The 27,420-nt window shown below is 43.1% G+C and overlaps 1 pseudogene; it reads right to left on the bottom strand.

Annotated features, from left to right (window-relative positions):
- On the bottom strand, positions 1–22,951 carry LOC144695509 (zinc-binding protein A33-like; annotated as a pseudogene).
- Positions 22,952–27,420: the final 4,469 nt, after the last annotated feature.

The raw sequence follows: 27,420 nt of genomic DNA, 5'->3' as shown, positions 1-27,420 counted from the left end.
TTAATCCCGCAGATTTCTCAGCGGTGCCGAGTTTACCCCGTCATCATTTGATCCCGGAAAGAAAAATGGGAAGATTCTTTCAGTGAAAGTGTGGGTGAAAGTGTGAAGATGGGACATGTTGTCCGTATTGTAAAATGACACCTGTCCACCCTCATAGTCCAGGAAAACCCCGATCTCCTGGGGTTTCAAACTCGGGGTGAGCCGGGTCCATGAGGGGGAGGTGGCGGCAAAATAACCACTTCCAGGATTCAGCTCCACAATCCAGAATCCGGTCTCTGGTTTTGGTTCGATTCCTCCTTTCCTGTTCACAGACTGTCGGATCACTCCCACAATCCATTCAGTCTTCTCCCCCACTCCATCTCCCAGTAATGTCTCCCTGATGTGAATCTCTTTGATCCCAGGACACAGGCCCAGGGGTCAAATCTCTCCGAGGTGTCAGGGAGCGGCTGCCGTTTGTCTCCGAGTCTCACACTGGTCCTGTCCTCAGACAGGATGAGCCAGGGATTCGCTGTGCTCAGATCCAGAGTTAGAGAGGCTGGAGCTGGGGAAAAGTTAAAATAACACAGTCAGTGATTTGGAGAGAGGGGATCAATTGTAATGGAGAGGCAGGTTAGGTAGATCATAACGAGGGAGAAACATCAGGAAAAGAGGGAGGAGGGTGATGGATAGGGGAGGAGGTGAAAGATGGAAAGGTAAATAGAGAGGGAAGTGAAGAGACGACAGCAAGCAGGAATGCAGAGAGAGTGTGACAGAGGGTGCATTTGGTGGGCTTGGTGTGGCAGAGCGGGATCAGGAGATGGAGAGGAACAGTTAACAGAGAGAGCAAGAATGTAAAATAAAACTGGAGGAGAGAACAATCAGGGAAGAGGGAGGAGAATGAAAGAGGACAGAGTGCAGGAAGGTGGGAGCGCGGGAATGGGAGGGAGTGGGCGGAGGAAGGAAGAATGGAATGAAGGGGGAGAGTGAGAAAACGGGAGGGTGTGAGAGCGCGGGTGCAGTGAGAGAGACAGAGAGAGGATGCGTGTGCAAGAGAGCATGGGAGGGAGGGGAAAGTGGGATGAGGGGGGAGGAGAGTGGGATGGAAGGGTACAGAGTGTGGATGGTTCTTCTTCCTGTTCTCCCTTCCACAATGTCTCTCCCCGTGCATTCATGCTCTCTCCCCTACCCCCTTGGTCTCCCAAGGCTCCCGTTGCCAAATGCTCTCCCTGCCCTTCCCATTTTCTCTCTCACCTTCCCCTCCCACGCAGTGGTCCAGCAAACCCTCCCCCTCCAGCTTCTTCACTCACCCTCCTTTCCCGTGCTCCAATGACTGCACTCCCTTTCCCCTTCCCTTGCTACTCTCTCACCCCTCCCCACCCAACTCTCACTCTCTCTTCTACCTCTAGCAATCTCTCCTACCCCTCCATCTCCTACTCACTCTTCTGTACTCCTCATGCGCTCTCCACTCCTGGTGCTCACGCTTTCTGCCTCTCCCTCTACTCTTTCCACCCCTTCTGCAGTGTCTTACCCTCCCACTCTCCACATTATGCTCCAGCTCTTTATTTCATCTCCCCTTCTGCTTTATCTACATACCCCCGTTCTTTCCCTGCCCTGCTCTCTTTCCTCTCCAGTCACTTACATTCTTCTCTCCCCAGCCACTCTCCATCTGACCCTTTCTCCTTCACTCATTCTTGCCCCTCCACGCTCACCCTCATGGCCACCCAGCCCCCTATTCTCCCTCTATCACCTCCCTCGTCTCCCCTTCCACACCCTTGCTCTGCACTTCCTCTCTTTCCCTACCCGCTATTCCCTCCTCTGCCCGCCCTTCCAGCTTGCAAATGCCCACATCACCTCTCTCCCTTTTCCATTCTTCTCCCCCCACCTCTCCATTCTGCTCTCTCACATGCCCACATGCTCCTGCTTACCCACTCTCCACCCCTCCTGCTCTTACTATCTTCTTACATCCCTGCTGTCTTCTCTCCCTTCCCCCTTCTGGTCTCTTTCTCTTCCCTCCCCTACTGCTCTCTTTCTGCCCCCTCCTCCCCTTTCCTCTCCCCATCACTTCCTACGCTCTTTCTATCCCCTCACCCTCCTGCTCTCACTCCACCCCCTCCGGCTCTTTCTCTCTCTCCCTTCTGACTCCCACTCTCTTGCTCTGCACCTGCTTTTTCTCTCCTCCCATTCTGCTCTCTCTCCTCATTGCTCTCACACCCTGACCTTCCTCTCCAACACTCTGAAACATGCACAAACATGTGATGTTGACTGAGTGATAAACATTGGCCAAGATACTGGGATAAGCTTCCCCCCCCCGACGCCACCACCCCCGCCCCCCCGCCACCCACCCCAACATCCTCTCCCCACCACCACTCCTGTAAATTGATGCGCCTCCTAACTCCTCAACCAAGGAGTCTGTGGAGCTCCTGTCTCCCACCACCTTCCTCATGAACGACCGATCAAATTCGCATGCCAGAAACCCACAGATAACTGACCAGCAATATTGTACTGAAATTCCTCAGAAAGGATTGGATCTCTGACTAAATTCTTAGGTCAAGCAGTTGTCACTAAAAAATCAACTTCTCTCAATCTAAACTGCTTTTCACAGCCCTGCACCACCACCCCCACCACATCCCTCACCACCCCCAGGCTCCCACTTCTAAGTTTGACAACATCCCTACTTTGCATTGGACTTGGCAACTGTGGTAAACCTATGAATGTTCATCTTCTCTGTTCCGTTTAGAATCTCGAACACTCCAATAAGATCCTCACACTCCCTCCCTTATGCAGTGCAGAGTCAAAGTTTGTTATTTTATTATTATTTGTTGGAATGTGTGCGTCGATCTCAAGGCCAGCAACAATGTCGCCCATCCCTAATTGCCCTTGAACCAGGCCATTTCAGAGGGCAGGTAAGAGTCAACCACATTGCTGAGGTCAGGGGTAGGCCAGATATCCAGAGTAGTGAACCAGATGGGCTTTTACAAAATGTTCTGATAGTTTCATGGTCACCTTTACGGAGGCTAAATTTCATATATGATTTTTTTATTAATTGAATTTAAATTCCACCAGCTGCTGTGGTGTGATTTGAACCGTGCACGAGATCATTAGCCTAGGTGTCTGGATTACTAGTCCAGTGTCATTCCCACTACATCACCTGCATGCCACTGACTCCTCTTCAGACAATTTTGATTAAGGTGTCTATTTTGATCCATCAAATTAGTTGCCTTTTAACACAGTCTCTCTAATGATATCACATACATAAAATATTCACCAAAACTCCAAAAGGAGCAAGACCAGTCTCTTCTACGGATTAGCTACAACATACTGAAATTCTTGAACTATTCCTTTGGGTATGCTGATCCACTTCATTCTTTGACACACTGTACTGATGGCTTCAGCCACTTCCCAGGGGTATGAAGAGGAAAACAAAATTTGAAAACAGGTCCTCTGGAGAATTCACAACTGGAAATGAGTATTTAGTCTGGGGCCTTGGATCTCCTTTAATCCCTTCACAGCTGCATTGAATATCAGGAAATTTATATAGGAGTTTTACCGGTGTTAATGGCATCTATCATTTCTCTCCACGCTGTGTACTGTAAAGGTCCATTGAACTTTCCGATAGACAGGGCGGCGCCTGTTACTGAGAGTGTGTGACTCTTAGCACTAATCCTGTAAATATTCAACAGTTAATGTTATAAATTCACCTTTTTTGGAATATTTAAGAAGTTATTTAACTGATCAAGCCATCCTAACACCCCTACCTTTCGGCATTTATCATGATAGGGCCAATGTAGTACAGAGTGAAACGTTAATATTGTTTCTATAACAGAGCAAAACATAAATTAGAAATGCAAATGTAGAGATGGAAACAACTTTGTCAAGAAAAATAAAATCATGCTCTTATGACAGGTTAGTTATCGGGATACCGCAAATTACAGGGGAAGATAACATTTAGCCCACACACTTGATGTTTTATATTTAAAACTCATTAAGAACAAAAACAAAGTCTGAAAGTATTAGAAGCCGGGTGACATTAAAAATTCGGCTGCAGCTTATTTTCCAGTTTATGCAATACGTGACCCCACAAATCTCCATAACACCTGCCCTTCTCTACTTCTGGCCACTCCAACATCTCAGATGTTGAATGTTGCTGAATTAGAGACATGTTGCTGAAGCTTTTTGCCTTGCACTCATCCGGACAAATGGAAGAATGACAAATTTCAAACGATCACAACAATTTATACATAGGGAGGGAAGGTTGCTGATTGGTTGGCAAATCGACTCTGTTTGGCTGAGGTGTTGCCATGGAGAAAGCAAGGAGGAACTATAGCCTCCCCAAGCTGCCAGCAATTTCAAAAAAGGCGCAAGGCTTGAACGTGTCTCTGATTTTAGTCTCTCCTCCATTGTTGGCCAAGCTTTCAGCTGCTGGGGCCCGAACCTTTGGAATTTCCTCCCCCAACACCTCTCGACCTCTCTTGCATCCTTTAAGATGCTCTCTAAAATCTACATCCCTCAATTGTTTTATGTGGCTTCGTTTCAATGATTTCTTTGCTTTATATCACTTCTGTGACGAGCCTTGGAAGTTTCTAATATTTTGAAGGTGCTACATAAATACAAGTTATTGCTGCTGTTGTTACAGAGCAAGCTTGTATGATCGTACAAAAAGAGTACCCGTTACCACTTTAAGGTATGGCTTTCACAGGTTAGTCAGGAGCTGCAGGTACATAGGTGACCGACTCCATTGAAACTTGGGGTTTGTGGATGAGGAGAAATGTCTTCACTCAAAGGTCTGTGAATCTTTGGAATACCCTAGCCCAGAGGGCCATTGATACTTTATCACTGATAATATTTAAGGGTGAGTGAGACTGATCTTTGTTCACTCAGGGAATCAAGCGATATGGGAATTGCACGGAAAATTACAGTTGAGACAGAAGATCAAACAGAATTGTATTGAATGATTGAATGGGATCGAGGGGCCGAATGATCTGGCTATTACTCCTTTTTTATGTTCTTATGTGTGGCTCTCTCAGGGTAAGTCAGAAACCCTCAGCCAGACACGCAGCCTATAGCTTGCAAGTAATCTCTCCAGGCCTGGGGACTAGGTTGTACTTTTTATATGCAACCTTGACATTTAATGCAATATTGTCGAAGAGTAATATAAATGTGAAATGGTAGTGGAAGGTAGAAATCCAATGAGTGAGCCTGGGAGGCAGAGGCAACAAAAGATTCTAAAGGAACAAAAGAGTGTGGCTGTGGCCAGGGGTATATACTTCAATGCAAGGAGTATAGCAAATAAAGCAGACAAGCGGAGGACACAAATAGAAACATGGCAGCATTATATCATCGCTATTCCAAAAACATGGTTTACAGAGGGCCAGGGATGGCAGCTCAACATTCCTGATAACAGGGCTTTCAGACGAGATAGAGAGGATGATGAAAAGGGAAGGGGTGCGGCAATTTTGGCTAGAGAAGCAATTTGGGTATGAGGAGGGATGATACGTTGAATGATCATCTATTGAGGCCATATGATTGAGCTTAGGAACAAAGAAAGGGGCAGTCACGCTACTCGGAATGTAGACCCTCAAACAGTCAGAGGGAGGTAGAAAAGCAATTATGTAGGCAAATCTCTATGAAGTGAAAAGAAAAAGGCAGTAATAGTAGGGAATTTTAACTACCCCAATATAACTGTGATCGTTTTAATGTGAAAGGAATGGAGGGAACAGAATTCTAAGGGTACATTAAGGAAAACCTTTGTGGCAGGTATGTAGCCAGTCCAACAAGGGTGTGGTTTTGGCGTTAGTTTTAGGAAATAAAGCTGGGGTGGAAGGAGTGACAGTGAGAGAGAATTTTTGTGATGCTGATCATAATTCAGCTAGTTTTAACAAAATTACAGAAAAGGACAAAAATGGAATGAGAGCTCAAATTCTAAATTGGGGCAAGGCCAATTTCAGTATGCTGAGGTGTAATTCAGCAAAAGTGGACTGGAAACAGCACTTAACGATAAACCAGTGTGTTATGACTGGGATGGGAGTATTGCGCAGTTGCTCTAGCCCCACTACTCCCCAGGTCATACCAATAGTTTCAAAGATCAATTTGCTCACCGACGTGGCCAATTGTTTACCCTAACAACTGGTACTCAACTTAAAAGATATCCCAGGCTTCTTTCAATAAACAACAAACTTATTGGTTTCTGTTGAAACCATTCTTGTGGAATAGAAGGGCAAAGTTTATCAACATACGGTATGGAATATTAAATTGTACTAAAATCTCTTTCGAGATACCCTAAGTCTCTCTCTCTCTCTCTCTCTCTCTCTCACACACACACACAAACACATACACGCACACAAGCACACACACATACGAATGAAAATGCTATAGGAATGAAGGAATTCGGCCAAAAGATAAAATTCAATGTTCAAAGGCAAAGGATAAAGAGTGGAACTCTTGAAATCGTGCTTGGGTTATACGGTTGATTTCTCAGCACTGATGCATGAATCAATCAATGACGATGGCACTGCTTTGCAAATGGACTCATGGAATAATTAAGGATGCTCTATTCCAGCATGTAGAGCATCTGAGGAGCAGCTTATATTCACTTCCTGCTATGGTCCCTTCCGGACTGAAAAAGGGTGCTGTCTTCCTTCTCAAGCAGTTGGCTCTTCTCTTTGCAAAGCAAAACTAAAAACTACTTTTAAGAAACAGTTTTCCAGTCATGTTTTATTTTTCAGAGCCATAAAACCCATGTGACCCTTTTTGTGTACAGTTCAGCCAGGTCAAAAGTTTGACAGTTTTTTTTTTCAACTGCTTAATTAACCTTTCTTGTAAAAGCCTGCTGTTTGCCAAGAATAGCAATCAGAGTAATCGAAACATAGAAACTGGGAGCAGGAGTAGGCCATTCAAAGTTCGAGCCTGCTCCACCATTCAACATGATCCTGACTGATCCTCTAGCTCAAAGCCATATTCCTGCTTTCTCTCCATACTAATTGATGCCCCTAATATACAAAAATTGATCGATACCTTTCTTGAATATACTCAGTGACCCTGCCTCCACAACCTTCTGTGGTAGACAATTCCACAGGTTGACCACCCTCTGAGTGAAGAAATCTTTCCTCATCTCAGTCCTAAATGACCTGCCCAATATCCTGAGACTGTGGCCCCTGGTTTTAGACCCCCCCCCCCCGCCCCCTGCCCCCCACCAACCATGCGAAATGTCCTCCCTGCATCCAGTCTGTCTAGACTTGTTAGAATTTTATACATTTCAACGAGATCCCCTCTCATTTTTCTAAACTCTAGTGAATACAGGCCCAGTCGAAAAAAATCCCTCTTCATACGACAATCCTGCCATCCCCGGCATCAGCCTAGGGAACCTTTTCTGCAATCCCTCTATGGTAAGTGTATCCCTTCTGAGGTAGAGAGACATAAACTGCAGGCAATACTCCAGGTGTGGTCCCACCAAGGTCCTGTATAACTGCAGTAAGACATCCCTACTTCTGAACTCAAATCCTCCTGCAACGGATGCCAACATACCCTTTGCCTTCCTAATTGCTTGCTGCAGCTGACTATTTACTTACATTGACTGGTATACAAGGGCACCCATATCCATTTTTATATCTACATTTTCCAATATATCACCATTTAAATAATACTCTGCCTTTCTGTTTTTCATGCTGAAGTGTAAAACTTCACATTTACCCACGTTATACTGCATCTGCCATGTGTTTGTCCACACACACAACTTCTCTAAATCACCCTGAAGCCTCCTTGCATCCTCCTCACAACGCACAAGCAAGCCCAGTTTGATGTTGTCAGCAAACTTGGAAGTATTGCATTTGGTTACCTCATCCACCTTATGTATATATCATGAATAGTTGGGGCACATGCATTGATACCAATTTATTCGCACTCTATGATGTGGTCTGTCAACCAGTGCTTAATCCATGCCAGTATATTAGCCCTAATCCCATAAACTTTAATTTTGTCTGCTAGCCTCTTATGTGGGACTTTATCAAAAGCCTTCTTGAAATCCAAATACGCCACATCCATTGGTTCTCTTTTATCTATTCTACTATTTACATCCTCAAAACCACCTGTAGATTAGTGAAGCATGATTTCCCTCTCATAAACCCATGCTGACTTTGTCTAATTCCAGTAATGCTTTCCAAGTGTTCTGTCACCACGTCTTTTATAAAACACTGTAGCATTTTCCCCACTACTGAGGTTAGGCTAAATGGTCTGTAATTCATTATTTTTTCTCCCCCTCTTTTTTAAATGGTAGGGTTACAGTTACCATCCTCCAACCTGTAGGAACTGCTCCAGAGGCTGTAGAAGCTTGTAAGATGGCCACCAATGCATCCAATATTTCCAGGGCCACTTCCTTTAGTACTCCAGGGTGTATATTTTCAGGTCCTGGGCATTTTCCAGCTTTTCACTCCATTAATTTCGCTAACACCATTTTTTTTTTACTAATACTGATTTTCTTCAGCTCTTCCCTCTCATTGAACCACTTCTGGGGAATTATTTGTGTCCTCTTTTGTGAAGATAGACCAAAATATGTGTTCAATTCTTCTGCCATTTCTTTGTTCCCCATTATAATTTCCCCTATTTCTGACTGTAAGGGGCCTACATTTGTCTTTGCTAATCTTTTTCTCTTCACATATTTGTAGAAGCTTTTACAGTCAGCTTTTATGTTCCTTGCAGGTTTGCTGTCATATTCCATTTTCCCCTTCTTGATCAATAATTTTATCCACTTTTTCTGAATTCTAAACTGCTCCCAGTCCTCAGGCTTGCTGCTTTTTCTGGCAATTTTATATGTCTCCTCTTTGGGTCTAATACTATCACTAATTTATTTTTGAAGCCATGGTTGAGCCACCTTTCTTATTATATCTTTTGTGCCACACAGGAATTAATGAATAATTGTTGCAATTCATGTATATGTTCCTTAAATGTTAGCAATTGCCTATCCACTGTCAACTCTTTCAGTAGGGTTCCCCAGTCCATCATTGCCAGCTTGCACCTCATACTCTCATAATTCTCTTTATTAGGTTTCAGGATCCTAGTTTCGGATTCAACTTCTTCACTCTCCATCCTAATAAAAAATTCTATCATTTTATGGTCGCTCTTCCCCAAGGGACCCTGTCAACAAAATTGTTAATTAATCCTTTCTCATTGCACAATGCCCAATGTAGTATAGCCTGCTCTCTAGTTGGTTCAACAACGTATTGATCTAAAAAACCATCACGTCTACACTCCACAAAATCTTCCTCCATGGTATGATTGTTAGTTTGGTTTGTCCAATCTATAAATAGATTAAAGTCACCCGAGATTACAGTTTTACCCTTATTGCATGCGTCTCTAAATTCCTGCTCAGTGCCTTCCCTTACATCTTCATTACTGTTGGGGTCTATAGACACCCCCACCAACTTTTTCTGTACCCTGGTGTTTCCTATCTCCACCCAAGCAGATTCCACATCATGATTTTCTGAGCCAATATCCTTCCTCACTAATGCACTGATTTCCTCCTTTACTAAAAATGCTACCCCACCTCCTTTCCCTATTTGTCTGTCGTTTCTAAATATTGAATACCTCTGAATGTTCAGTTCTCATCCTTGGTCACCCTGCGGCCATGTCTCCATAATTACAAAGGTGTCATAACCGTTTATAACTATTTGCGCTGTGAATTCATCTTCCTTATTGTCAATGGTCCGTGCATTAAGATACAATGCCTTTCGGCGTGTCCTTTTAACCTTGTTATTCATCTTGGTTTTATTTTGCACTTTGATCCCATTTGTTTGTTGCTTTTGTTTTCTCTGCCCTCCACTTTTGCTGCTTAACTGTCTCTCCTTTGTTTCTATCCTTGATTGCCCTGCACTTTAAGGGGTAGTGTCTTTCAAAACACAAATTCGTCCAGAATGGCCTAAGGCGATAGAGATGAACAAATTTCTGTGATTAAAGTGTTCATGACAAGTGTCAGAGCAATGGAAGGCATTCAGAGTGTAGATTCAAGGGGTTCTGCTCCCACAAAGGAAAAGGGCGGAACAGTCAAGTCTCGACTCCTCTGGGTGTCAAGGTGCTTACAAGGTGAGATAAGAGAGGAAAGGCAAGGTTTTGTCAGACACAAGCACTCAATGTGACAGATAACCTAGAGGAATATAGAGAGTGGAAGGGTGAAATCAAGAAGGAAATTAGGAAAGCAAAGAGAGGACATAAAAGAATATTGGTGACAAAAATCAAGGAGAGTCCAAAGATGTCTTATTAATACATTAAGGGTAATAGGATAGCAAATGAAACATTAGGACCCTAAAAGACCAAGAGGGTAACCCATGTGTGGATGTGGGTATGGTTCTCAATGAATACTTTGCATCTGCCTTCACAAAAGGCGGGGGCAATGCAGACATTGTAGTTAAGGAGGAGGACTGTGAAGTATTGGATGTGATAAACATTGGGAGAGAGGAAGTATTAAAGGGATTAGCGTTTTTGAAAGTGGGTGAATCACCAGGGCCGGATGAAATGTACCCCAGGCTGTTAAAAGAAGCCAGGGAGGAAATAGCAGAGACTATAATTTTTAATTCTCTCTGTATACAGGTGTGGCGGCAGCGGCCTGGATGTCTGCTAACCTTGTACTTTTGTTCAAAAATGTCCAGGGGATAGGCCAAGTAATTACAGTCCAGTCCTTCTGATCTCAGTCGTGCGAAAATTATTGGAATCAATTCTGATGGACAAGATAAACTGTCACTTAGAAAGGCAGGGATAATCAAGGACAGACGGGTTGCATTTTAAGGGAAGTTCTTTTCTGACTAATTTGGCGCAGTAACAAGGAGAATTAATGAGGATAGTGCAGCTGATGTGGTCTACTTGGGTTTTAGCATGGGTGTTTGACAAGGTCACAAATGGCAGACTGCTTAAAAAAATAAAAGCCCATGGGATCCAGGGAAATTGAGCAAGCTGGATACAAAAGTGGATCAGTGACAGGAAACAAAGGGTAATTGTCGATGGGTGTTTCTGTGGGAGGAAGATTGATCCAGTGGGGTTCCGCAGGGGTCAGTGCTAAGTCCCCTGCTTTTTGTGGTGCATATTAATGATTTGGACATAAATGAAGAGGGAATGATCAAGAGGTTTGCAGACGACATAACAGTTGGCTGCACAGGAATAGCAAGGAGGATATCTGTAGACTGCAGGGAGATATCAATGGACTGGTTAGGTGGGCAGGAAAGTGGTAAATAAATTCAACCCAAAGAAGTGTGAGGTGAGGCACTTGGAGAGATCAAACAAGAGTTACACAACAAATGGGAGTATAATGAGAGGTGTAAAGGAAGTGAGGGACCTTGGAGTGAATGTCCACAGATTGCTGAAAAAAAAAATTCATTCCAGTTATCAACAGTCACAGATTGCAACTCTTTTGAGTACAAACACAGTTCTTGGTTTCTAGGAGTGGGACATGAACCCACAACCTTCTGATTCAAAGGCGAGGGTGCTATGGACTGAGCCACAGCTGACACCTCCACAGATTGCTGAAAGTAGCAGCAGGTCAATCAGGTAGTTAAGAAGGCATATGGAATCCTTTCTTATGAGCCAACCATAGAATATAAGAGTAGGAACGTTATGCTTGAACTATATAAAATATTAGTTAAGCCACAACTGTATAAAACATTAATTAAACCACAACTTAAGTACTGTATGCAGTTCTGGTCACCTCATTACAGAAGGGATATAATTACATTAGAGAGGGTGCAGAGGAAATTTACAAGGATGTTGCCAGGACTAGAAAATTGCATCCTTGAGGAAAGGTTGCATAGGCTGGGTTTGTTCTCCTTGGAACAGAGGAGGCTGAGGCGAGATTTGATTGAGATGTAAGAAAATCGTGAGGGGCCTGAATAGAGTAGATCGGAAGGGCCTATTTATCTTAGTAGAGATGTCGGTGACCAGGGGCCAAAGATTTAAAATGATTGGTAGAAAGATTAGAGGGGAGATGAGGAAATACATTTTCACCCAGGGGGTTGTGGGGGGCTGGAGCTCACTGCCTGAAAGGGCAGTAGAGGCGGAAACCCGTAACTCATTTAAAAACTGTCTGGGCCCAAAGTGACGTAACCTGCAGGGCTCCGGACGAAATGCGGGAAAGTGGGACTAGGCTGGGTGGCTCGTTTTTCGGCCGGCACAGACTCGATCAGCCAAGTGGCCTCTTTCTGTACCGTAAACCTTCGATGATTCCATAAAATCTAATACTGTTAAACCACTGCAATTAAAGTTGTTACTGAAAAAAAACTTGTGCCTGAGCTATATTGCAGATTTGTCATTGACTAACAACCCTTTAATGGCGTCTAATTTTAACACTGTGTAAGTGAATAGCTTTTGTGCGATTGAAAATCGGGTCCAATCCTGTGATGGTAACCGGGAAAAAATTCTGCGAACAACCATAACATTTTACCAACTGTGCGGAGTTTCAGAAAAGCGCAATTCCTACCTTCTCTTCGAACAGGTTTCCTTCTGAAATAAGTAAAACAATCAAAGTGAGGATGAAATACAAAATCATAGGGTAAGAGGCCATTCGTCCTGCCGTGTCCGTGCTCGCTCTTCGCAACAGGAAGTCAACTAGCCCCACTGCCCTACCTTTTTTTCCCAGGAGGATACAGACGGGCTGGTTAAGTAACCAGACACAGCAGATGAGATTTAACACGTTAAGTGCATAGAAATGCATTTTGATGGGCGAATAAGGAGAGGCAATATATAGTAAGTGGTGGAGTGTTATAGGCAGTGCGGGGATAGAGAGACTATGGAGACGACATGCATAAATCGTCAGGATGATTGAAAAAAAGGGAAAGTGTTCTATCACCAATGACGTTTGATGATCTGGAATTTGCAGAGTGAAAGCAGAGATTTGTGTGTGTATATATATATATAAATTGTCCCCACCCATTAGACCATCAGACCATAAGACGTAGGAGCAAAAGTAGGCCATTCGGTCCATCGAGCCTGCCCCGCCATGCAATGAGATCATGGCTAATCTGATAACCCACTTCCCTGTCTTTTCCTATAACCCTTGATTCCCTTACTGATTAAAAATCTGTCTATCTCAGCCCTGAATATACTTAATGACCCATCTTCCACAACCCTCTGCCGTAAAAAATTCCACAGGTCCACTTCCCTCTGAGGGAAGAAATTCCTCCTCATCTCTGTCTTAAATGGGCGACCCCTTACGCCTTCTGGTCTTAAAGGGGAAACAACCTCTCAGCATCTACCCTGTCAAGCCCCCTAAGAATCCTTTATGTTTCAATTAGGTCGCCTCTTATTCTTCTAAATTCCAATGAGTAGAGGCCAAGCCTACTCCACCGAGTGAAACGTTCACCTCTATCGGGGGAAAGAGCAGGGTATGACGAATTTGATAACTTTTCCACTAAATCAGCACAGGCAAGATAAGCCGACTTGTCACCCTGTGCATTGCTGATAGGATTATGTTTTTAAATCTAAACTTTGTGTCACACACTGGAACTCAAAGTCAGTCCCTGTCACAAACACAGTGACTCTCAAGTATCACTATACCACACACTCGTCTGGAGCTGGAAGTTCGAGCAGAAAATTAATCAGGGGCAACACGGAAATAGTTGGAAACTAAATATAAAAATCGCGACAACTCATTCCCGGGAGATTGCAGGTTTTCCAGGGATTCTGCAGACAGTGTGGGAATAGGACAGTTTGGCGACAACTGCAGAATCGACCGGAATAGACATGAATTCAGTTCAGTTCCATAACTTTTTTTTAGTATCTACTACATTTATTTCACTCTTATCCGCAGACTTTATCTGACTGTGTGAAGTTGCACTGACTGAACCGACCCTCAATCTGTTCGCTCACCTTCAGAAATATCAGCTCGTCTTTTTGCTCCAACTGTTTATGCAAATTTGAGAGCTTCTCCTCAATAGCATTTAAATTCTTCTGAATCTCTCGAAAGTTTTTCTCCATTGTTTCCAGAATCCTCTCCTCCTCTTCCCTGAGATCTCTGAGTAAACGCTGCTCTTTCTCAGTGAGAACCTGGTGCATTTTAGTGAACTCGGATGTTATGCGGGTCTGCAGACTGCTCGATTGTTTCTAACAAATGAAATGTGAAACATAATTAATGCCCCGCGATAAAGGGAACTAGACTAAGCGAGATGCCGGAAAATCAGCACAGGGACCTTACCCTAACTTCCGAAATCTTCCGCTTCTGTTTCAGTTCCGTTTCTAGAATCTCTGATTTCTTCCGTGTGACAGAAAATAAGGACAATTTCAGTCGATCCAGAGATTTAGGGAGAAAATACCAGAATAAAATAGTGAAACCGTAAGAATCTCGCAAAATAATCAGCCTGTAAAATATTTTCCCTTTTACCTTGTAGATTTCAACAGCTTCATCGATCGGCAGGAAGCGGTGCTCTCTGTGTTCCCGCGAATCTCCACAAATCAGACAGATCCATTTCTTGTTAGTTTCACAAAACAGCTTCAGTTCTTCCTGGTGTTCCTCACAGTGAAGTTTACTTTCCTTCTCTTTCGGATTCAGCTTTAATTTCCGAGCTTTCTCAGCCAGATTCGCTAAGGCCCGATTTACCCTGAGGTTGATTTCTGGAAACTGCTCTCTACATTCCGGGCAGGAGTTTATCTCCTTTTCCCAACACTGGGTGATACAGGAGCGGCAGAAGTTGTGTCCACAATCCAGTATTACCGGATGGGTGAAGAAATCAAGACAAATGGGACAATTTAAATCCTCTGTGAAATTCTCTCCCTACTCTCTGGAATCCATGTTCACATTCGGCATTTGCTGATTCAACCCGATTTCAGTTTCGATCTGACTCAGGTGCTGCACACCTTCAGTTCATGGATCTGCCGACGAAGGTCATTACAATACAAAGGGAATTATTAGTATATACTAGTCTGTGCCCGGTCGGCATTCACGTGGACAAACAAGACACAAGGCGGTATGAAAGATACACGGGTGTGGAGTATGGTAAAGAATGGCCGAACGCTGTCAGAGAGGGTAAAGTTTCATGGAGCGTTGGTAATGGGAGAAGGGAGAGAAGGGGGAGGGAGGAGGCGGAAATCGGCAGATCGATATTTCATTGCACTTGCTTCAGGGGAACTCGCTGTCAAGTACAAACACGGCGTCAGGTCCAGAAACATAAACTGAATTCTGTTAATGATTGCAGCCTCTCACCTTAAAGCAGAAAGAGCCAGAAATGTCAATGAGTTATTTTCGATAACAGGTGCCGAGATATTTAGGTCAAGTTCGACTGGGCTAAGTGGGGAGGCAGAGGCATAGTGATATTATCTCTGGGCTGGTATTCCAGAGACCCAGGGTGTTGCGCCGGCGTTGGCGTTCGAATCCCACCACGGCACAAGATGACATTTGCATTCAAAGAAAAAAATCTGGAATAAAATGAATGACCATGACACCACTGCCTAAAAACCCATCTGGTTACCTAATCCATTTAGAGAAGGAAATCCGACCTACACGTGACTCCAGATCCACAGCAATGTGGTAGGCTTTTAAATGCCCACTGAACAAGGGCAATTAGGAATGGGCAATAAATGCTCGCCCAGCCAGCGATGCCCACATCCCATGAATAAAGGTTAAAAAATGCTGGAAGGAAAATGAAGACTAGTTATATAGTACCATTCATGATGCCGAGTCATCCAGAAGCGCTTTAGAACGCGCGAAATACTTTTGAAATATAGTCACCCAATCCCTGGATGGAACCTCGCTTGATAGCTCCGAACTTACAATGTTTGTTTAGAAACGTGGAGGGCGGCTTCTGAACAGAGTCACAGAGTCTGCTCACAAAATTTTAACATAAGATTAAAACATTTATTAAACAAGCACAGGTTACTATATTGCACTACTCCTTGAGCCACAGTCATAGCTTTCACACATATACAGAGTTTTAACTTTGGTACAAGTTACAAAATCCATCTGATACTCTAATGTTCACAGTAAGTTTACAATCCATGTAAATCAATAGGTGACTAATGGTCAGGCACACCACACTCTGAAGCTAAGTGACAGATGCCACCCAAAGGAGATTCTATTGATCTCACATCAACTCCCAGCAGATACTGGTCACACTGTGAGCTAACAGGTCTCACTGAAACTCTGTCTATCACATGAGGGTTTGCAATCTCTACACTCGAAGACTCACCTTGGAATCTTCTTTCAAATGATAATTTCTCTGACACATCTTCAACAAGGATCAACACCCCGGGGTTTCAATCTCTCCTTTCAATGTTCCTCTCCCTTTGATCACAATGTGCATTAAAGCTTTGCCTTCCACACATTCTCCCAGATACTCCGCCATGCAAACAGAACACCACTGCTTCACAGGCTCTTAGTAAGGAGTCACCTCCCTTTGGCTGTCTCCTCGGATCTTCTGGCTTCAAGCTTTAAGTCTGCTTCCTGCAGCTCTGTCTCTTTCATTTGGAGCCGTTTTTATGCGCCTTACTTTAACTAAGCTGAAAAGGACCTTTTTCAGACCCCTCTTCTTTTTCTTTGACGAGAAAGCCTTCTTGGCCCACTCCCTGATTTTTCAACATTTCTTTTTTGTTCTGAGGTCTTTCTGTCTTCACCTTGTGGTATTCACAAACCAACTGAACTTTAACTGCTTTCTGTTTCTCCCAGTCTCTCTGTGGGCCTTCTGTTGCGAGGCAACAGCACAAATTTTCTACTATGTTTTAACTTTCCTAATCCAATTCAAGGGTCGTAAAACCTCATTAAAATGCAGGTATAGAAACAAAGCTCTGGCCCTGCTGGCTCCACTCTTAAATGAAATTAGGCCGAGGTTTCACCTTTTTTCCCACAAAGAAAAAAAAATAAACTTACAGCTATAGCTTACTCCTAACACATACAAATAGCCACATAATTTACTAACATCTATCTTTAGTTCCTAACATCACTGTTGCAATGTATATCAGCCAATTTGAGCACAGTAAGCTCTCACAAACAGCAATGAAATAAAGAAGCAGAACATCTATTTTTTTCTGTACTGATCAAGGAATTAATATGAGCCATGGCATCGGGAGAATTCTGAAATACAAAATACAAAATACTTGAAATACTCAGCAAATCAGGCAACATTTGTGGAGAGGAACAGAATAATGTTTCAGGTCCATGGTGACCCTTCATCGGGAATGAAAATAGATAGAATGGTAAAATAAAAGTAAAGTACTGTAGATGCTCAAAATAAAAACAGAAAATACTGCAAATACTCAGCACATCATGGTGAGTTAATGTTTCAGTCGAATATGATTCTTCTTCTGAAAATGTTAACTCTTTCCCTCTCCATAAGTGCTGCTGAATATACAGAGCATTTTGCACACTTTCTACTTTTATTAAAATTAAAAATGTAATAAGTTTAAGTAAGTGCAAGTTCTAGGGGGGATCAAAGAGTTTTGCGATGGGGTCAAAGATTGGAGAGATGAAGTGACAAAAGGTTTTGTGGTAATGGGTAAAGAAGCAAAAGATGTGTTCAAATTGGACGTGGATGTTGGGATAGCAGCAATCTGCAAATTAAATAGATAATCAAAGATATGAAATGGAGGCAGATGTTATGATCTAAAATTGTTTCACTCAGTGTTGCAGTAGAGTGTGTAGTCAAAAGATGAGGTGATGTTACTCGAGCAAGTGTTAAACTTCATTGGAACACTGTAGCTAGCCAAGGGCAGAACGGCCAGAGGGCGCAAGGTGGAGAAATAAAATGACAAGCAATAGGAAGCTCAGAGTCATTCTTGCGGACTGAATGGAATTCTTCCGCAAATCATTTTACTTTGTAGAATGTAGAGGATGCTGCATCGTGAGCAAGAAACACAGCACACTAAATTGAAAAAAGTACAAGCAAATCATTGCTTCAGTGGAAGGAATATTTGCGGCTTTTGATCGTGAGAATCAATGAGGTAAAGGAGCACGTGAAGCATTTCCTGTGCTTGAATAGAAAGGTCCTTCAAGAAATGGAGGGTGTGTTGTTGGTGACAGAGAAGGAAACCAGGGTATTGCAGAGCGAACAGTCCCTTTGGAATGCTGAAAGACGAGGTCAGGTGATGGTGTCATGTTGGAGATGGTTGAAATGACGGAGGTTGATCTGTTGAATGTGTAGGCTGGTGGGGTGGAAGATGACGACTCAATCATTGTTGGGAGAGAGAGAGAAAGGGTTTAGAACAGACGCGCTGGAAATAGATCAGGCAAGGTGGAGGGACCTAACAATCACAGTGGGAGGGAATTCTCAGTTGTTATTGGAAGTGCTATTATGCAGAGTTGCATTGCCTGAACAGGTGTAATGGAGAAACTGGGAAAATGGAGCAGAGTACTAACAGGAAGTGGGATCTGAGGAATTGTAGTCAAGTTAGTTGTGGGAGTCAGTGGGTTTATCATGAATATTGTTGACAGCATGTCCCCAGAAATGGAGACAGGAAAGTCGAGGAAGGGAAGGGAGGAGATGGACCAGGTGATGGTGAGAAATGGGTGGAAAGTCACATCAAAGCCAATTACATTTTCTGGTTCAGGGAGCAGCGCTGATAAATTAGTCAATACACCAAAAAAAAAGGATTGAGTGAATGTGTAGGATTGGAGCAAGGAGTGTTGGACATACCCCACAAAAAGTCAGACATATCTGGGACACATGGAAACACCTTTTATTAGCATGAAATCATTGGAGTTGAAGCAATATTTGCTCAATGTGATAGCTTCAGCCAAGTGGAGGAGGGCAGTTGCGGATGCGGATTGCTTAGGCCCCCGTTCCAGGAACAAGAGGATGTATGAAGTACATTTTCTGCTGTTGACATTGTGATTATATCAGGTTATTGTTTTAATAACTTATCAATGCATAAAAACATTCAAGCAAATAACTGTGTACTGGTGTGAGATGAAGAGAAGGGTAAAAAATATTACTACAACCATCCAGGTGGGGAACGGACATGTAGACGGATTGGACATTCATGGTCAAAGAAAGAGTTGGTTGGGCTCAGGAAACTGGAAACTGCTGAAGCGATCTAAGGAAAATGGAAAAGTCACAATGTAAGTAATAGGAAACAGGGAAGGGGGAGAAAGAATCGATTCAAAATAGGAAGAAATATGTTCAGTGTGGCAGGAACAGGCTGAAACAATAGATTAAGCAGGGCAATCCTGTTCTGGATTTTGAAGGTAGAGGTGGGCTATTCCGTCTTGGGGCACTATGAGTTTGGAGATGTGCAGGGAAGATCTCCTGAGGAGATGAGGTCAGTGACATTCTAGCTACATTGGTTTGATGCTTGGTAGTGGAATCATGGCCCAAGGAGGTAGGAAGAAGTGCCATAAAGTTGTCATTTTACTTCTGTTGGTAGAGGCCAGCATGTCAGACAACATCTGCATCACACTTGTCAACAGGTTTAATGACCATGTTATGAACGGATTTGACAGAAGGGAGTGCTGCAATTTCAGAGGGAGATACGTTGAGTGAAAGTGATGTCACGTCAGCAGTTGTCAATGAAAAGATCTGGAGAAGATAAGAGGCCAGAGAGCCGGGTCCAAGTGGAGGGAGAACATTGGATGGGTAGATTGGTCCGCTGACTGGCAGGAACTCTCCAGACAAAATAAGTGAGCAAGGAAGCAGAGACAATTGAAGAAGAGCTTAATGTGTTGCTGAGTTCGAAATTAATAGAGTTGAGAATGTACAGAGATGACACTGAGGCCTTTGACAGCTCGTTCAGTGTCAGAGAGAGTAAGGTCAGATTGTATTGTGAATCCCTGGTAAGTGGTGAGAGTCAAAGGGGAAGTAATGTCAGAGGGAAGGGAAGTGAAGGAATAATCCGGAGGGTGTGTATCCATAAGGTGGAGAACATTATGATCCTTCTCACCTAAATGGAATATTTAAAAAAAACATGGTCAACGTCTGAATGAGGCAGGATAAAATGAAACAGTGGAGTAGGACACCTTTGAGTTAGAATGAGTCAGTGCTTCTTCATAGAAACATTGAGAGTGTGCACATGGTGACACATGACATTGAGACACATGACATGATCTTATGATGTGGGGAGAACATCAGTTCGAGAAAGTCTGAATGTCTGAGAGATATCCATAATGCTGGATAGATCCCAAACACAGAGGAAGGAATCTCAATTTGAATCCACATGGTGTAGATGGAGCCAGAGACAGTTGCTAAGGAAAGAGCTCGAGAAACAGGTTTTTGTTAACACATGATGAAATAATACCTCCAGCATTTTCTGTTTGTATCTCAGACCTGCAGCATCTGTGGTATTTGCTTTTGTGCCGGGCATAATTCCCCTGCTCATATTCGAATAATACTATAGTTTTTTTTTCTGTCCACTGGAGGGCGTAGAACGGGCATCGATTTATCAGCTCATCCAAATACAGATCTTCTGGGGAGGGAAAAGTTCACATTCTCGTTTGTTTGTAATATAGCACCCCCTCAGTAGTGCACAGGAAAGTCTTGCCTGCATTATGAGTTCAGGAGTCTGTAATGACCTTATGACTCAGGTCCAAGCATTGCCACTGAAATACAATTAACGCCTGCCACGACTCCAGAGTCAGCTGACAACCTGAGGTTTGAATGTTTGGTAACAGAGGAAGTCTGGAGAGATGATGGAGTGGATTGTCTGCTGTTTTCAGTCCTTGCAAACAACTACAGAACTTAGGCCTCTACTCAAGGGATCCCTCTGAGGGACCCGAGGCCAGACTTCTTTAAAAAAATGCAGGAAGAACTCTGAGTGTACGAATAGTTGCTTGTTAGTGTAGAATTGGATTATTGCTGCAAAAAGAGACATGCTGTCGATTCTTTTTGCCTTGAACTCATCAGGACAGAATTTCAAGAATACTAAATTTCAAATGGAACAACAATTTATACTTCATGGCAAAAAGGGACTGATTGGTAAGCAAGTGGACACTCATCGGTCGAGACATTGCCATGGTGAATGTGCGAGGGAACAGTTCTGTCCAAACTTTTTTTGAAATTCAAACCAGGCAAGTCAACTGAGATTGATTGAGGCATTGTCATGGGAAATACCCCCAGGGACTTCTTGCTCACCGTAAAAGAACTTTTGTTCAGTTCAAAAAGGTGCAATGTTTGGACATTTTCTTTTTGTTTACAGAGGGCAGAGCCCTGTGTGTGATTTTATGTCGCTTCTGGCAAGCGTAAGTGAGTCCCATTACAAGCCTGACTGTTATTCTTGAATTGGTTGTTCATGTAATAGTGTAGTGTAATTGGGTTTGTTCAGTAAGTGCTGCCCAATCGTGGAATCACATCTGATGTTAGGCGCTATGGTCTGAGTTTAGAAAGTACGGGCTGTTTGAGTAAGGTGCGTACTCAGGGTGAGGGGTGAGTGGGTGAGGTGGTGGCATAGTGTTAATGTCAACAAACTAGTAATCCAGAGGTCCAGGCTACTGCTGTGGGGATACAGGTTCGAATCCCAGCAAGGCAGCTGGTGGAATTTAAATTCAGTCAATAAATCTGGTATCAAAAAGCTAACCTCAGTAATAGTGACCATTAAATCATTGTCGATTGTCAAAAAGATCCACCTGGTTCACTAATACCTTTACAGAAGGAAATCTGTCGTCTGCTGGCTGCATATCCACAGCAACATGGTTGACTCTTAATGCCTTCTGAAATGGCTTAGTTATCCACTCAGTCCCATTGCAAAGTCTAGAAAAAGGAATGAAACCAGACAGACCTCATGGCAGCAACCTGGGCACCGGAAATGACAATGACAAAATCAGCCCTGTGAACCTGCAAAATCCTCCTCACTAACATCTAGGGACTTGTGGCAAAATTGGATGACCTGTCCTGCAGATAGAGTCATAGAGGTATACAGCACAAGAACAGGCCCTTCAGTCCATGCTGGCCATCAAGGATCGATCTATTCTAATCCCATTTTCCAGCGCTTGGCCCATAGCCCTGTATGCTATGGCGTTTCAAATGATCGTCTAATTACTGCTTAAATGTTGTGAGGATTCCAGCCTCCACTACCTTCTCAGGCATTGTGTTCCAGATTTCAAAAACCCTCTGTATGAAAATGTTTTTCCTCAAATCCCCTCTAAACCTCCTGCTCCTTAACATAATTCTATGACCCCTGACAATTGACTGCTCTGTTAAGGGAAAGAGTTTCTTATCTACCTTATCTATGCCCATCATAATTTTGCACACCTCTATCAGGTCCCCCCTCAGCCTTCTCTGCTCTAAGGAAGCCATCCCTAGCATATCCAGTCCCTCTTCGTAGCTGAACCTCTCCAGCCCAGGCAACATCCTGGTGAATCTCCTCCGCACCCTCTCCAGTGCAATCATATCCTTCCTATAATGTGGCGACCAGAACTGCACACAGTGCTCCGCCTGTGTCCTGACTAGCGTTTTATACAGCTCCAACATAACCTCCCTGCTCTTATATTCTATGCCTCGGCTAATAAAGGCAACTATACCATATGCCATCTTAAGCACCTTATCTGCATGTGCTGCTGCCTTCAGGGATCAATTGACATGTACACCAAGGTCCCTCTGACCCTCTGTACTTCCTAGGTTCCTACCATTCATTGTGTATTCCCTTGCCATGTTAGTCCTCCCAAAATGCATCACCTCACAATTCTCAGGATTAAACTCCATTTACCACTGCTCTGCCCATCTTACCAGCCCATCTATATCGCGCTGTGATCTAAGGCTTTCCTCCTCACTGTTTATGACACCACCAATTTTCATGTCATCTGCAAACTTGCTGATCATACCTCCTAAATTCACATCTAAATCGTTAATGTACACTAGAAACAGCACGGGTCCCACCACCGATCCCTGCAGTACATCACAAGCTTCCAATCACAAAAAAAAACACCTTTGACCATCACCCTCTGCCTCCTGCCATTAAGCCAATTTTGGTTCCAATTTGCCAAATTGCCCTGGAACCCATGGGCATTTACCTTCTTGACAATTCTCCCATGCTGGATCTTGTCAAAAGCCTTACTGAAGTCGATGTAGACTATATCAACTGCCCTCATCTACACAACTAGTCACCTCCTCTAAAAAAATCAATCAAATTTGTTAGGCATGGTATTACCCTGACAAAGTCAAGCTGACTATCCCTGATTAATCCCTGCCTCTCCAAGTGGAGCTTAATCTTGTTCCTCAGAATTTTTTCCAATAGTTTCCCTAACACTGATGTTAGACTTACTGGCTGTTGGTAAAGTGGAGTTATTTTTTAAAATTCCAGAAGGAAACTTTAAACAATGGTCATAACCAATAATTTTAAGTGTTATGTTTGAGAAGCGACTCTAAACTCAGGAATCAGACCATTAGTTCTCGAGGTTTTACATTAAACTATATGAAACATTTTATTAATTTACGCAGGTTAAACTATATGTACGCATGGCTACAAATTACTACTACCATATCTTTTTAACAAATTCCCAAACTAATCTCCATTAAGGCAATAGCAATTCATAGACTTAACCAAACACCAGGCAAAGCATTTTTACCTCACGAATTCAAAATGAGGTTCTTTTCACGTGGAGCCAGTTGGAGGCTTGCAGCTGCCTTTTGATCTTACATTGCCTCTGCCCGCACACAAAACTTCACCTTTTAACAATGAAACCTCTTTCATAATACCAATTTTATTAGTAATATAAACATATTGCTTCATAGCTGCACGAAAGGCATTAATTTTCACCCCACTTCTTGAATGCTCTATTGAAAACATGCAACTGCATGCTATCTGTCTTACATCTCAAAACTAGTACATATCAAAGCACCCAGACTAGCTGGCTTTAATGCAATTAAGACATACCCGCAAACTAAACCTCTTTTTTAAAAGAAAAATATCTTCCCAAATTTTATGTACATTAATAGATTCATGATACCTGGTTTATCCCCACTACCCTTGTTGAATAAAGTTATCACATTCGCTGACTTCCAGCCCTCTGGCACCTCTCCTGCGGCCAGAGAGGGTTTGAAAATTAGTGTTCGAGCCCTTGCAATCTTCTCCCTTGCCTCACATAGCAGCCTGGGATACATCTCATCTGGGCCTGGGAATTTATCCATTTTTAAGCCCACTAAAATCGTTAATACCTCCTCTCTTTCAATGTTAATTTGTACAAGTACACAGTCCCCCTCCCCGATTTCTACACCTACATCGTCCTTCTCCATAATGAACACAGATGAAAAGTAATCATTTAAAACCTTACCTAAGTCCTTCGGCTCCACGCACGGAGTGCCACTTTGGCCCCTAATGGGCCCTACTCTTTCCCTAGTTATCCTCTTGCCGTCAATATATTTATAAAATGCCTTGGGATTTCCCTTTATCTTTCCTGCGACTGTTTCTTCGTGCCTCCTCTTCGCTCTCCTAATTACTTATTTAAGTATCCCTCTACACTCCTCTGGGGCTTCTGCTGTTTTCAGCCCTCTGTATCTGCCATAAGCCTCCTTTTTTTTCCTTACCCATTCCCTTATATCCCTTGACATCCAGGATTCCCGACACTTGTTGGTCCTACCCTTCACCTTTACGAGAACATGTTGGCCCTGAACTCTCACTACTTCCTTTTTGAATGACTCCCACTTTGTAACAAGTAGACTTTGCAACATGTAGCGCCTCCAGCTCACTTTGGCCGGGTCATGTCTTATTACTTTGAAATCGGCCTTCCCTCAATTCAGGACCTCTATTTCCGGCCCATCTTTTCCCTTTTCCATAACTACCTTAAATCTTACAGAGTTATGGTCACTATCCCCGAAATGCTCCCCCACTGACACTTCTTTCACTTGCCCGGCTTCTTTCCCCGCCCTTCTCTTGTAGGACTTTCTATGTGCTGACTCAAAAATCTCTCCTGGATGCACTTTAAGAATTCTGCCCCCTCTAAGCCTTTCACACTAGCACTATCCAAGTTAATATGGGGGAAGTTGAAATCCCCTACTCTTAATACCCTATTATTTTTTGCTTCTCTGACATTTGCCTACATATCTGCTTCTCTATCTCCCCTGACTATATGGAGGCCTCCCAGCAACGTGATTGCTCCCTTTTTTTTTTTACGTTCTACCCATATGCCCTCATTTGAGGAACCTTCTAAGATGTCATCCCTCCTCACTGCAGTAATTGGCTTCTTGATCAATAGTGCAATGCTCCCCTCTCTTTCCACCCCCCTTGTCACGTCTGGAGATTCTAAACCCTTGAATATTGAGTTACCAGTCTTGCCCTCCCCTCAACCATGTCTCTGTGATAGCAACAATATCATATTCCCATGTGTTATTCAACATCCTCAATCCATATGCCTTGTAAGGATACCTTGGTTAAAATAGAGGCAATCCAGCCTTGCATTATTCCCTTGCCTTAACAGGTCTATATTTGCTCTTCCTTCCAGACTGACTTAGTTCTTTTCCAAATTTGGCTTTGCGTCATCCCCTCCTGTGCCCCCACTCTGTATCCCATCCCCCTGCCAAATTAGTTTAAACCCCCCTCCCCCCAAAACAGCACTTGCACTTTGTTAAAAAAATGCTTCGAGATTTCACCCCTGAATGACCTCGCTCTTATTTTAAAGATAATGACAGAACTCTCCCCATGCTGATGACAGACGAGAGTATTTTCCAAAATTGAGTAGAATTCCGTCTGGCGGGAAGGATTATCGCCAATGACAGGAACTGCCCAGATTTTCCTCCCCTTGAAATGAATATAAGGAAATTCCGCTGGGCTGTGTAAGGGGTGTCGGGGTCCCATACATGAGGTTTGCCATCCTATGCTGCTTCTTTCCAGGCGATGCTTAACAGCCAAACAGTAACAATAAAAATAGACACGGATGTTCCAGATTGTGGAATTCACAATAGAAACACAGAATTTCTCTGCAGTGAAACAAGTCATTTATTTCAAATCAACATTGGCCTCTCCTCTCCCCTTCCCCCTTTACTCTGTATTTTTACAACCTTAATAAAATGTCTGTTTATCTCTCATTTCCGAGACGGGATTCTTTCGAACCGGAAGAACATATCTTTGTTGTGGTAGCTTCTAAGGATCGACCACAGGAGACTCAGGTATAGTTTAATGATTAGTTTATTCAGGCAAACGCAGGGAGAAACTGTCTTAGTCTGGCTAACGCAGAATTCTACTGATTACAAGAAAGCCAACATTTCTATACCCTCTTGGTCACGTAGACAGTACATTATTTGAATTCCAATCTTTGTCAATACATAATCACATAATAAGCAGGTGTTGCCCAGTCCCATGTACATATTTTCCCTTACTCAAGTAAAGCTCCCCTTATCTTGTCCTAGCCTGGCTCATCCTAGAACCATCTGTTCTCATCCTTTTCTGTTTATCTTCAACTCCGCTCTGTCTCCCAAACCGTTAATATGTTATGATTCCCAAAGTATGTCTGGAGAACCCTGCTGACATGGACCTTTATGGCCAACAAGGTTTGCCTGGAAAATGTTGCTAACCCTTAATTTTACTAAGAACGCATAAATAGAAGCATTATATAGAAATTTTTAGTTAACTCTAACATTTTTATTTTTCTCCATTTATGTTGGCTACAGTTTGAAAGATATGTCTACTGGAACAGGGTGAGAAATATATACAAATGTTGCTATCCTGGAACAGAGTGCGCCATGAAAGACTTTGGTGCAGGAAAGGAGTCCCGGACTTATGCCTGACCATAACATTTTAATTGGCTCCTGAAGAGGTGACCAGGTTTTGTGTGGTAGCAATGCAACAGAAACTTAGCCTGCAAAGAGAAAACACCTAAATCCTCTTTCTCTTGTGTGTGTTACATTCCATTAATTCTACAAGAATAGCTGGCTGGATTTTTACTCATATCTCTGTAACCTGCTCTCTCTAAAAAAAAACCTGTGAAGAGGAAAAAGGGGAAATCAACATTAAAAACATTAAAAAGCATGTTCTCAACCAATGTACTAAAGACTGAAAGTGCTGGAAGGCGACCTCATGTCATCAACAGAGAACTGAGAGGAATTTGGAAGACATCAATCGAAATCAGCGCATCGAATCCTGTACTCCGGATTGGTGCTATTGAACTGTTTTATCCCACCCTTAAAATCCAGGTTTTGTGTGTCTTTTATATCTTGTTGTGTGTATGCGGGATTTAAGAAGGGGCAGAATTGAAGTTATAGAGTTAGAAGTTAACAGTTCATATTTCTTTCTTTTACCACTTGTTAAAGGCAATTTGTTTAATAAACAGTTATTTACTTATTAAGTTTACTAACCTGGTGCTCGTATTCTGTTAACCTAAATTAAACAGTTAGGTAGAATTGGGGCAATTTGGTGCTTTGATCAAGCTTTTCACATTTGTCGTGGCCCAGGGAGCAGTGGGGCTTGCGTATACAGCGCACTATCCCCAGTCAGTTGTGACACGGGTCACACCCTGTGTTTTTTTCCCTTCTGGATTGTCAGGAATGATCTTCATGTAGGAGGACACACTTCAATACCAATCCCAATCGGAATGTGATTTAATCCCCTCTCGTTTTCCACTGGTCT

The sequence above is a fragment of the Cetorhinus maximus genome, chromosome 21 (genome assembly GCF_964194155.1).
Source record: "Cetorhinus maximus chromosome 21, sCetMax3.hap1.1, whole genome shotgun sequence".
In the NCBI taxonomy this organism is placed as follows: domain Eukaryota; kingdom Metazoa; phylum Chordata; class Chondrichthyes; order Lamniformes; family Cetorhinidae; genus Cetorhinus; species Cetorhinus maximus.
Note: the sequence above shows the minus strand (reverse complement) of the source record. Positions and strands in the feature narration are given on the sequence as shown.